This window comes from Heterodontus francisci, chromosome 22 (assembly GCF_036365525.1).
Source record: "Heterodontus francisci isolate sHetFra1 chromosome 22, sHetFra1.hap1, whole genome shotgun sequence".
In the NCBI taxonomy this organism is placed as follows: Eukaryota; Metazoa; Chordata; class Chondrichthyes; order Heterodontiformes; family Heterodontidae; genus Heterodontus; species Heterodontus francisci.
The window spans coordinates 62,767,480-62,780,565 of NC_090392.1; positions in this window are offsets into that span (position 1 = coordinate 62,767,480).

The window sequence follows — 13,086 nt, forward strand, 5'->3', positions numbered from 1 at the left end:
GGCCACAGCTGGAGTACTGTGTGCAATTCTGGTGGCAACATTATAGGAAGGATGTGATTACACTGGAGGGGGTGCAGAGGCAATTCACCAGGATGTTGCCTGGGATGGAACATTTAAGCTATGAGGAGAGGTTGGATAGGCTTGGGTTGTTTTCGCTGGAGCAGAGAAGACTGAGGGGTAACCTGATCGAGGTGTATAAGATTATGGGGCATGGACAGGGTGGATAGGGAGCAGCTGTTCCCCTTAGTTGAAGGGTCAGTTACGAGGGGACACAAGTTTAAGGTGAGGGGCAGGAGGTTTAAGGGGGATTCGAGGAAGAACTTTTTTACCCAGAGGGTGGTGACGGTCTGGAATGCCCTGCCTGGGAGGGTGGTAGAGGCGGGTTGCCTCACATCCTTTAAAAAAGTACCTGGATGAGCACTTGGCATGTCATAACATTCAGGGCTCTGGGCCAAGTGCTGGCAAATGGGATTAGGTAGACAGGTCAGGTGTCTTTAATGCATCGGTGCAGACTCAATGGGCCGAAGGGCCTCTTCTGCACTATTATTCTGTGATTCTGTGAGACTGTTCGATCTTGACTTTAGACACAAATATGTTCGCAATTTGAATCAAAAATGTCTATTGAGATACTATTTGTTCCATGGTGCAAGGCTGGAAACCCAAATGTGAAAACTAAGCCTGAAGTGGGAAGTGCTATGACCTCAGCTGAGACCATTAATTTTAAAACAAAAGATATAAACTCCCCAGACTGATTGAAGAATTACATGACAAGATTTCATGTTTTAAGACTTTTACTAAAACAATTACGGCACAGTGGCGCAGTGGTTAGCACCGCAGCCTCACAGCTCCAGGAACCCGGGTTCAATTCTGGGTACTGTCTGTGTGGAGTCTGCAAGTTCTCCCTGTGTCTGCGTGGGTTTCCTCCGGGTGCTCCGGTTTCCTCCCACCGCCAAAGACTTGCAGGTGATAGGTAAATCGGCTGTTATAAATTGCCCCTAGTGTAGGTCGGTGGTAGGGCATATGGGATTACTGTAGGGTTAGTATAGATGGGTGGTTGTTGGTCGGCACAGACTCGATGGGCCGAAGGGCCTGTTTCAGTGCTGTATCTCTAAATAAATAAAATAAAATAAATAAAATTAAACTAAAAATCAACATTAACTAAACAGTACTTAGTAGGTAGCTAATACACTAAATTAGAGAAAGGTATTTCCCATTAACTTATTAACACACTTGAAAACCCCACACCATATTTATACGTTATACAGTGTCCTCATTGAAAAGGTATCCTTGCAGTTAAAAGTCCCAAACTTCACCCAGTTGCAATGGTTTGGATCTCCCAGTCCTCATCAAAGTTAAGACGTCCTCTTCGCTCACTTCTTCCGAGCACATTCGACTGAATTTCCATTCATAAGGCAATCTACAATCTATCAACATCCTAGGGGCTACCATTGACCAGAAACTGAACTGGAGTAGGTCAGAGGCTAGGAATCCTGCGCCGAGTAACGCACCTCCTGACTCCCCAAAGCCTGTCCACCATCTACAAGGTACAAGTCAGGAGTGTGATGGAATACTCTCCACTTGCCTGGATGGGTGCAGCTCCAACAACACTCTCGAAGCTCGACACCATTCAGAACATAGCAGCCCGCTTGATTGGCACACCATCCACAAACATCCACTCCCTCCACCACCAACGCACAGTGGCAGCAGTGTGTACCATCTACAAGATGCACTGCAGCAACCCACCAACGCTCCTTAGACAGCACCTTCCAAACCCGCGACCTCTACCACCCTGTTGGTCTTTTCTCCTCTGCAAATCTTGAGCCTTCAAACCAGGTTCAAAATTTAGCAGCCTTTCGCTGTATCAGTGTTCTGAGAGCAGCTGCCTTGCTCTTGCTCTCTGTCTCTCTCTGCTTAGGTTACTGGTTTATTCATGTCTTCCTTTCCACCTGGCTGCCTCCAGACCTAGGAAAGCCTGTTGAATTTATCCAGAATCAAAAATCAATAGTCGTTTGCCTTTTACAATTCTCAGAGTCTGGCCACAGGAAAACCCCCTGGGCCTTCCTTTGTTTCCAGATGCTAAAAGTTTCAACTCCAATTTGCATTTTTAGAGCCCGTGGCTCACTGTTTCCAATCTGACAGTCTGGGAGAGTGAAACCCATTGTCCTCTCGGTGCTACAACCTTGCATCCTGTTTTCAAAATGAACTTTGATCTGGGTACCTTAATCTCATGGTAATCAAGACCTCTGGCTTGGGTCTGGGTAGAATTTACACTGCATTAAAGATCACAGTTTTTTTTTTAAAAAACATAATCATACTACAAAGTCCAGCATTCATAACAGAAGTAAGAGAGGAAGAGTATGAAGGACCCCTCCCCACCCCACATCTCCCCCAGCCTGCACAAGTCTCCGAGTGGATCAAAATAGTGAAATAGACATGATATTGGAAATATGTTTGTGGTTCTTGTGAGCTAGTTGTATGTGCATTGAAATTTAATGATGTAAAGTTTGGATTTAGCATGTGGAATTTGAATCAAATTCTGGTTGGATCTGAACTAAAATAAACCTCAAAGCTCATCCATAATGTTGACTTGTCCTTTTGAATGTAATAGCTCTTCAAAGTTATTTACGCATTTACAATCCTTAACTTCAATTCAATTGGTCCTTTCTTTTTCCACCCTGCCCATGAGTTCGCTGAAATGACAGATGTGATAATGATCCTGAGGAAAGGGAGAGGCTGCAACTGGTTGGAAATACATGCTCAGTGCATCCACATATATAATGATATATGGAGGAATGAAACAAGAGTGATATTCTGCTTGAAATTAAATTTAAAACATAATTTACTTTGATTTTATATTGCATTGTTGGCAGCATATCAATGTTAGTGATTTAAGGCATGATATTAATTAAACTATACGTCCTTTCCTTTTTGGCCTCCTTGTCTCGAGAGACAATGGGTGAGTGCCTAGAGGTAGTCAGTGATTTGTGGAGCAGCGCCTGGAGTGGCTATAAAGGTCAATTCTAGAGTGACAGACTCTTCCACAGGCGCTGCAGGTAAAGTTGGTTATCGGGGCTGTTACACAGTTGGCTCTCTCCTTACACTGCTGTCTCTTTTCCTGCCAACTGCTGAGTCTCTTTGACTCGCCTCTCTTCAGCCCCGCCTTTATAGCTGTCCGCCAGCTCTGGTGATCACTGGCAACTGGCTCCCACGACTTGTGGTCAATGTCACAAAACTTCATGTCGTGTTTGCAAACGTCTTTAAAGCGGAGACATGGACTGTCAGTGGGTCTGATACCAGTGACGAGCTCGCTGTACAATCCGTCCTTGGGGATCCTGCCATCTTCCATGCGGCTCACATGGCCAAGCTGGCTCAGTAGGGCATACATGCTGGGGATGTTGGCTGTCTCAAGGACTTCTGCGTTGGAGATACGGTCCTGCCACCTGATGCCAAGAATTCTCAGGAGACACGAAGATGGAATGTGTTGAGACGTTGCTCTTGGCTGACATATGTTGTCCAGGCCTCACTGCCATAGAGCAAGGTATTGAGAACACAGGCTTGAAACACTTGGACTTCTGTGTTCCATGTCAATGCACCATTTTCCCACACCCTCTTGGCCAGTCTGGACATAGCAGCAGATGCCTTTCCCATGCACTTGTTGATTTCTGCATCGAGAGAACAGGTTGCTGGTAATGGTTGAGCACAGGTAGGTGAACTTTTGAACCACTTCCATAGTGTGGTCACCGATATTGATGGATGGAGCATTTCTGACATCCTGTCCCATGGTGCTCGTTTTCTTGAAACTGATGGTTAGGCCAAATTCGTTTTGTGTAATATGTGTAAGAGTTAATATTGCTGTTAAATGTTATGGCATTTCTTTGCATGTTGTCATGCAGACCCCCCCCCCCCTCCCACAAATGAGGCATATTAATTTTGCCATTGATTTTAAACTGTTGCTGAAGTGAAGAAATGACTTGTTAAAAAATCACCAGACACTTGGCTGGAAGTACATTTGCATACTAAAAGATGCCGCTTGTGGAGACAAAGGACTATTCCCTGCACCAATTAACTCATAATGGATTTTGATAACCAGACATTGAAGGTGTAAGAAATAACATTCCAGAGACGGCTCAGGTGGATCCAATCCACAAAGCCAAGACTGGTTAAACCAGCTGGTCACAGGACTAACTGGCTGGTCCAAGGTTTTTTGAACTAGCCACAGACAGTTTGAACTCAGAAAGACTGTTTGCTCTTGGACTGAGAAGACCTCTCCTGTCTGCTCCCATCTCTTTCTCACGGAACTCCAAATCCACTGAAGACATGAACCTTAAGAAAGAAAAGTTTCCTACATCGAGCAAGGTTTAAGAATACTGGGCCCCAATGAAAAGCAAGATCTACCTACAATCAATGACTCTACAGTGAGCTCAAAGAACAGTAACCAAAACCATCTTCAGATATTGCCTCAAACTTTTCCACTTTATTTGTTCAGCTCTTTTTTCTCTCTATCTGCTTGTATGTTTATCGCGTGCTAGCGTGGGCGCATCCTGTATTCGTAGGCGTTAACCAAATTAGAGTTTAAGTTTCATAAATTTCAACTTTTCTTCTTTAAACCTAAGAAAACCTGTTTGGCTGATTTCTTTGCCTTACAATTGGAAAGCAGTGAACAAGGATTCACTAAGGGGGAGCTGAAAAAAAAAGTATGTTTTTAAAAAATCCTGTTACAGTAAGACCAGGTGAAGGCTGAGAGGGAACCCTAGACCCCTTTCTCACCGGGTCGTAACAATGTATAAGTTTGATGTGTGGTTGAACATTAGTGGTAAAATAATGGACCAGTATTTTCCAAACTCAGAAGAAAACCAGATGTAAATGCCATAGATATATCTGACCACAAGATGGAGCTATAGTATTAGGCTTTCTTTTGTTGGTGGCATTAAAAACCAGACAGCTAGAGACAAGTGTCACAAAAGCAGATGTTACACACACTCAACGTTGCAGGGATCACCAGAAGACTTATAATAAAAATACTGTTTTCAGCGATACTGTGCCTTTCACATTGAAACATCTCAAACAGCTTTACACATTGAATTACTTTTCAAAGTTCAGTGACTATTGTTATGTAGGTGGACTAAAGGAAACTAATCCAGCATAAAGCATGGTTACCCGGCCCGAACCCGACCAGACCCGACGACATGTGTCAGGGTCGGGTCGGGTCTCTCTTCCTGGTCTGGCATTCGGGTTTGGGTCAGGTCGGGCTGGACGCGGACACAGTGCTGCCTTGCTCAGGGAGGGAACATCTGCACGATTCTGCAGGAATAGCTTGCTACCAGAATGGAGGATCACAACATTTGGACACAGTATGTTTGATATAGTTAACGTTATTACGGTAGTCAGGTCGGGTCGGGTGCGGGAAAAAGTCAAAGGACTCGGGCCCGGGTTGGGTTCGGGTGGGATATGGTCGGGTTGGGCCCAGGTCGGGTTTCAATTGTATACCCGAGCAGGCCTTTATTTCAGCATACCAGCAAGCAAGTCATAATGGTCAAGCCTAAGATTTCCCATAGCCTTATAAATGCTCCAACAACACTAATTGTAATGGTTTCTATTTGTGCCTGTTTTCTTAGCCAACTCCTAGTAAACAACACGAAACATATAAAGTATACATCTCACAACATCATTCTTCACACCCAACCTCTGTTCTCTACCTGTTACCTCCGACACTCCACTTGTTCTCTGCAATATTCATTGAAAATTTGAAGGCCTTCTCTCACTATTTCTTTCTACCCCATTTAATCTAGCTGATTTATTTTGCTTACATGGGAATCCAAGCTCTTTATTCAGTGGAACCTAGAAATACTGTTTTGTTTCACTTACTCACTGACTTCCAGTGGAATTGCATAAGCATTGGTCTGGGATCTAAATATGATCTTGATGTTTACTTCACTCATACATTAAACTAGGGGTGCACCTGCAGCCTGGAAGACATTATATGAGTAATCAGAGACATGACATGTGGTAAGTGTCACCTGCTTGGGAGAGAAAGGTGGTTTTGGACCAATGGTTCCCAAAGATCTCCAGCACTGGGGTTTCCCTCATGCCATTTCTGGCTCTGTTGTAGACTAATTGATAGAAATTGACAGCTATGATTAGTCAACGACTCCATTATCATTGCATCATGTGTCAACTGTGGCTTAGTTGGTAGCACTCTTACTTTTAAATCAGAAGGTTGTAGGTTCTAGTGCCACTTCAGAGACTTGAGCAAAAAAAAAAATCTAAACTAACAATCCAGTGCAGTACTAAGGGAGTATTGCACTGTCAGCGCTGCCATCTTTTGGTTGGCTCGTTAAACAAAGGCCCCGACTGCTCTCTCAGGTGGACGTAAAAGATCCCATGGCACTATTCCAAAGAAGAGCAGGGGCGCTATGCCCGGTCTTCTGGCTATCCGGTCATTATCACATTGCTGTTTGTGGGAGCTTGGTGTGTACAATTTTTTTTTTAAAATTCATTCATGGGATGTGGGCACCGCTGGCTAGGACACCATTTATTTCCCATCCCTAATGGCCCTTGAGAAGGTGCTGGTGAGCCACATTCTTGAACCGCTGCAGTCCATGTGGGGTAGGTACACCCACAGTGCTTTTAGGAAGGGAGTTCCAGGATTTTGACCCAGTGACAGTGAAGGAACGGCGATATAATTCCAAATCAGGATGGTGTGTGGCTTGGAGGGGAACTTGGAGGTGGTGGTGTCACCATGCAACTGCTGCCCTTTTCCTTCTAGGTGGTACAGGTTGTGGGTTTGAAAGGTGCTGTCTAAGGAGCCTTGGTGCATTGCTGCAATGCATCTTGTAGATGGTACACACTGCTGCCACTGTGCATCGGTGTTGGAAGGAGTGAATGTTTGTGGATGGGGTGCCAATCAAGTGGGCTGCTTTGTCCTGGATGTTGTTGAGCTTCGAGTGGTGTTGGAGCTGCTCCCATCCAGGCAAGTGGAGTGTATTCCATCATACTCCTAACTTGTGCCTTGTAGATGGTGGACAGGCTTTGGGGAGTCAGGAGGTGAGTTACTCGCTGCAGGATTCCGAGCCTCTGACATGTTCTTGTAGCCACTGTATTTATATGGCAACTCCAGTTCAGTTTCTGGTCAATGGCAACCCCCAGGATGTTGATAGTAGGGGATTCAGCGATCATATTTTCATTGAATGTGAAGGGGAGATAGTTAGATTCTCTCTTATTTGAGATAGTCATTGCCTGGCATTTGTGTGGCGCAAATGTTACTTGCCACTTATCAGCCCAAGCCTGGATATTGTCCAGGTCTTGCTGCATTTCTACACAGGCTGCTTCAGTATCTGAAGAATCGCGAATGGTGCTGAACATTGTGCAATCATCAGCGAACATCCCCACTTCTGACCTTATGATGGAAGGAAGGTCACTGATGAATCAACTGAAGATGGTTGGGCCTATGACTGTACCCTGAGGAACTCCTGCAGTGATGTTCTGCAGAGATGATTGAGTCCAACCAGCGGAGTTTCCCCCGATTCCCATTGACTTCAGTTTTGCTAGGGATCCTTGATGCCAGACATGGTCAAATGCTGCCTTGACGTCAAGGGCCGTCACTCTGACCTCACCTCTTGAATTGAGCTGTTTTGCTCATGTTTGAACCAAGGCTGTAATGACGTCAGGAGCTGCGTGACCCTGGCGGACCCCAAACTGAGCTGTCGTATTTCCTACATTACTTCAGAAAAAGTACTTCATTGGCTGTAAAATGCTTTGGTACGTCCTGAGATCATGAAAGGTGCTACATAAATGCAAGACTTTCTTTTTTATCAAAATGGTAGGTGGTGTATTAAATGGGCCTTGGTCTTCTGTCATCTAGCAATTCCTATGTTCCTAAATCCTAAATGGATGAACATATTTGTTACTTGCATTCAACATTTTAAATATTATCTAAATAATAAATGTTTGGATACTTACAGGAAAGCTCTCATTCAGAATAGAGTGCTGGAAAATGGGATTAGAATAGGTAGGAGCTTGATGGTCAGCACAGACACGATGTGCCGAAGGGCCTGTTTCTATGCTGTATGACTCTATGTAGCAGTAAGCCTAAATGAAGACTGAACAGAATCCATTCTGGAGATATAAGCATTTCCACTTTTATTACCCCCAGTTGAATGAACATTGTGTTTAATTTTATTTCACTAGCTTTGCCCTGAAGTATTTACAATCTGTCTGATAAATCCTTGATTGTAAAGGTTTTAAATTTATACTCAAAGGAACTTATAGAATTTTTTTTGAAAATGTAATCATATTTTCAAGGTGAGGGAGGTGAATTGTGTGATCATCAGCCCATACAATTTATAAGGAGGTGACCATGTAAAGCCCCACATGGGTGAGTGAGAACCAAAAGGCATAAACATATTTAATGCATTTTCAGCCTTTCTACAGGATGTATGGGACAAAAGAAATGGCTGGAAAAACCCTAGCAACAGTAAAATAAAGATGAAGGCAAGAAACACAGGCAATAGTTAAGTGATAGAGTAGCACAACACCCCAGTTGTCAGCCCAAGCTCAGTGGTAGCCTAAGTATGCAGGGTGAGGGTTCAAGTCCCACTCCAGAGACTTGAGCACATAATCAAGATTGACACTTCAGTGCAGTACTGAAGGAACGCTGCATTCTCAGAGATGCTATCTATTGGATTAAGGCCCTTTTCTGTCTTCTCAAGTGAACATAAAGATCCCATGGTACTATTTAACCCTCAAACAACATCATTAAAAGTAGATTATTTGGTCGTTATCTCATTGCTGTTTGTGTGACCTTGCTGTGCAGAAATTATCTGCCGCATTTCCTACATTACAACAGAAACTACATTTCGAAAATACTTCATTGGCCATAAAGCGTTTTGGAACATTGTGCCATATAAATTTGTTTTTTTCCTCCTGCTGCATGAGATGACTGTGAAGAGGGCACTCTGGAACAACATGCCCAGAGAGCAGCAGAGCATCATACCTGGCAAGAGGTGATGAGTAGTGCCAATGTTGCGTACAATACTTTCATGATCTGGGAACAAATGCAGAGGAATCTGGCACAATTTAAGGAAACTGTCACATTTAGGCTATAAAACGACTTCAATTTATTTAGGAACTTTAATATAGAACATGGTATTATTATGCACAGAAGAAGTGTAATGATACAAATTATGGACAAAATCTGAAGAGTTACAAAAACTGACTTTGTTTTTGAAAAAAATGGACCCTTATTTTAAAAAATTAACAATGCTCTAAAATAGACACTGAAGAAAAAAGGGCTTGATCTTTGTATATTCAAACTGTCTGATAGGATCAAAGAAAAATCTTCAAAGCTAAGAGGTGTCAATTACACCCATCCTAAAACATTCCAGAATTGAATATCTTCTTCTGAAACAAAGAAGGTGTGAAGTAGCCATGTCCTGGGCCATTGTGCGATCACCATGGTGGAGGGACCAAAGCACCTCCTACCCGGAGGCGAGAAGTAACACGGTTTTACCTTAAAAAGCAGCCTAAAGAGGGACACCAGGAAGGCAGCATCCAGAAGCTTGTTTCCAGCAAACCAGAAGGCACGTGGTCCGCTGTAGAATTCTGCATCTGCACTATACAGCAGTGAACTAGAAGTGATCCACTGACTTCAACTGAACTTATAACCCAAGAAAGAAATCTACAATCACCTCAGGCCTGCAACCAATGAGAACCTGATTTCCAAGAGAATTCAACAGGTTTACCTTGACTCCCCCCCAAAACCTAGCCCCCGCACTTATAATCGCTTGCCTCTTTTTTTTCTTCTCTATCAGTCTCTTCTTGAGTGTGTGTGTCTGTGTGTGTGCATGCACACGAATGCATAAGTGGATGTGGTTGCAACAATTTCGGGATAAGGCATATTGATCAGTAAACAATTAATTTTTCTGTTTTTAAACCTACAAGAAAACCTGTTGCTGTTTATTTGACAAATAAAACATAAAAGGGGTTAAATCCTAATAACAAAACACATTTGTTATGGTCAGGTGGGAGTTGAACAGTGGGAATCACCCAAACCTCACCACATGGCTGTAATGATATCAAAATGTTTCACAGGTGAAAAAGCAATAAAAGGAATGAAGCAAAGGACACTGTACTAAAAGTGACATTAACAAAGATGTTCCCTCTTTCTGAACGGGTAATGGTACACAGTGGATAGGGGTTTTCAAGAGGAAGAGAAAACATTTTTAAGAAATGGAGAGAATGAAATAAATGACAAAACACTGAATTTGGAAAAGTAGTTGTCAAATCAGAGGATTTTAGGCACAACAATAATAGAAAATTCACAACACAAAGATCTCACTCACAAAATGAATCAAAAGACCTGGTCATGTCTATTGTGCATCAGTTATCACAAAATGTTTGTTAGCTGGTTTTGGAATTAACATCATTTTGACCTCTACAACCTCTTATATAATGATGTCACTGCTTGCCATTATCTAATAGCTTTCTCCTGCCTCCTCGCACTGCTTAAATGAAGTTTGGTGAGAAACATGTCTCTACAGTTGAATTTTTAAACCGTTCAATTGGTTTCAGCTTGTAAGTCAGGCCAGGATTAGCAAGTTACTGAAAGAGATTCTGACAGAGCGAAAGAGACAGAGACATGAAGACTAAGTGGGCAATTGCTTGAGTGAGTGAATGACAGATCTATTATAGAAAAGATATGTAAATGAGTAATTTGGATTTCAGTTATAATATAACATGCAAAATGGTTGTACAAAGAAAACAATTTGGAGAAATACTGTAGTGTTCAAATTAGCTACTCAATTCTAATTTATACCATTAATTGTATATAAATATATTATATACTGCATAAGAAGTATATGTATGTAAGCAAACATAAGACAAATGGCCAAGAACCATAGTACACTGCCAAAGTTGACAATAGGCAAAATAGGAATATCAGGAATCGACAATTTTGTGAAAGAATGTCTTTTTTGTAAATTTGCACTTGCAATGAACTTAACTCTGGCACGGCAATATTTATTACCCATCCTTAGCTGCCCTGGGAAGGTGCTGGCCTTACTCTTGCTTCATGGCGATTGTTTTTGTAACTGAGAGGCTTATCAGGTTACTTACAAGCACATTAAAAGCCAAATGTGCAAAGTGACACTAGAGTCACATGTAGACCACACCAAATAACGGTGTTATGTTTGTTTCCCTGAACAACATTAGTAAATGACAATCCAGCAGTTTTTGTGGTCATTTATTTTGGTGCGAGAGCACAAGATTTATTAAACTCAATTTCACAACTTACCATATGAGTTTTGAACTCATGACCTCTGGGTTACTAGTCCAGTATCTCTGTTGGGCACAGGATGCCCAATCAGGAGGCCCACCACACTCCCAGGCTGCAGGGAGAAAACTATAAAGCCATGAACCTACATTGATAGGAGTCCATATGGTGGTAATTTAATTAGAATGCATATCACCAGACTGTGTGCTTCCAGCATGTGCATAGATTTGTGCTGTAGTAAGAGATTAAAGTAATTCTTAATATTATATCTACTAGAATACTCATGCCCAGTAAACAGCTGTGATTATATCTCTATGTATCAGTAATAATAATAACACTGCAGCACCTTTATCATCTCCTGTGAAGGTCATTCTACACTGTTCTCAACTGTCAATTTACTGCAGAAATGTACTGGGATTAACATAGCTAGGCTTCAAAAATTCTTATATATCTTTTAAAAATATTTCAGCTTCTGTCGACTGTCTCATTTCCAGTATTACAAGATGAGTTTGAAAATGTTTTTATCACCAACAGATGAACTGCAGCATCAATGAAAAAATTACTGACAAACAAGAATCTTCCAGCCACAGATTCATTGCCAAAAATGGCAAGACTATGAAATGTAATCATATAAAACAGCATTATCTAGGATAGACACTGGATAGAATAAGAGCTGGAAGGAATTGATTTCGAAGGCATAATCTGATTCGGGGGTTCATATGCCAAGCACAAATGACATAAATTATATTCTTACCATTTTTTATATCATCCAAACAAGTTAGATTTTTGCTTTGTAATCAGGCTTGCTAACTATTACTCTTCTTCCAAAAACACAAGTTTTATTTTTATGTGTATTCTTCTCCACCTATTTTGTGTATGGTAGGCTAGCCGTTATAGCACCGGAGTAGCAACTCAGAGGTTTTGAGTGAAAATACCACCATGGCATGGCAAGTTGTGGCATTCAATAAGTCTGGCCATTGTCATAAAAATTCCAATTGATTCATTGATGTCCTTCAAGGAAAAGAATCTGCACCCCTACCTAGTCTGGCCTATATGTGACACCAATTACACAGTGCATGATTGACTGTTAATGTGCTTAGGGTAACCAGGGAGAGGCAAAAAATATTGGCTTTCCAGCACCACCCATATCCCAAGAACATATAAAAAATCTAATTCACTCACCAATCATGTACACCATTCAAAGAGCAGCAAGGTGCTAAGGTTCTTCAATAGCTGGCCACTAGAAGGAGACTTGAGGCCAATGGGATATTCTCTCTCTCCTGCAATAACATGCATAGTCTCGATCAGTTAGTGCCTCCCATAAACATTAAGACCCAGTTTGTGCCATGTCATTCACAGAGATGGTAAACAAAGCCAGGTCTGTGTAGGAGAACAGATGGTAAATTGGGAAAATCATCCACAGGCTGTTGTCAGAGACTTCTTGGCAGCTATGTATTCATCTGTATGTAGTATAACATATTGTATATTGACCAATTCAAAGAATTGTTTTAAATCTCCCACTACATTACTAAATGACAAAGATTGATGTAGTTCCTTTTGATGAACTTTACTGTAGATGCTTAGTGAAATTCAAACTGTTTTGATTAACTTTAGAGAACATTTCCTCTGGTTGCTGTCTGTTGGTGACATTGAAAATATAGTCTAAATATTTCCTCGGTTCATTATTTCTAGTAAAAGTGTAACTGCTGTAAAAGAGTATGTTCATTTACTATTCAGTCAAAATAGCAACCTCAGGAAATCTTCAGCTAAGTTTTCCCATTTAAAAGACAATCCATTATTACAGAATGCTGCAGTCA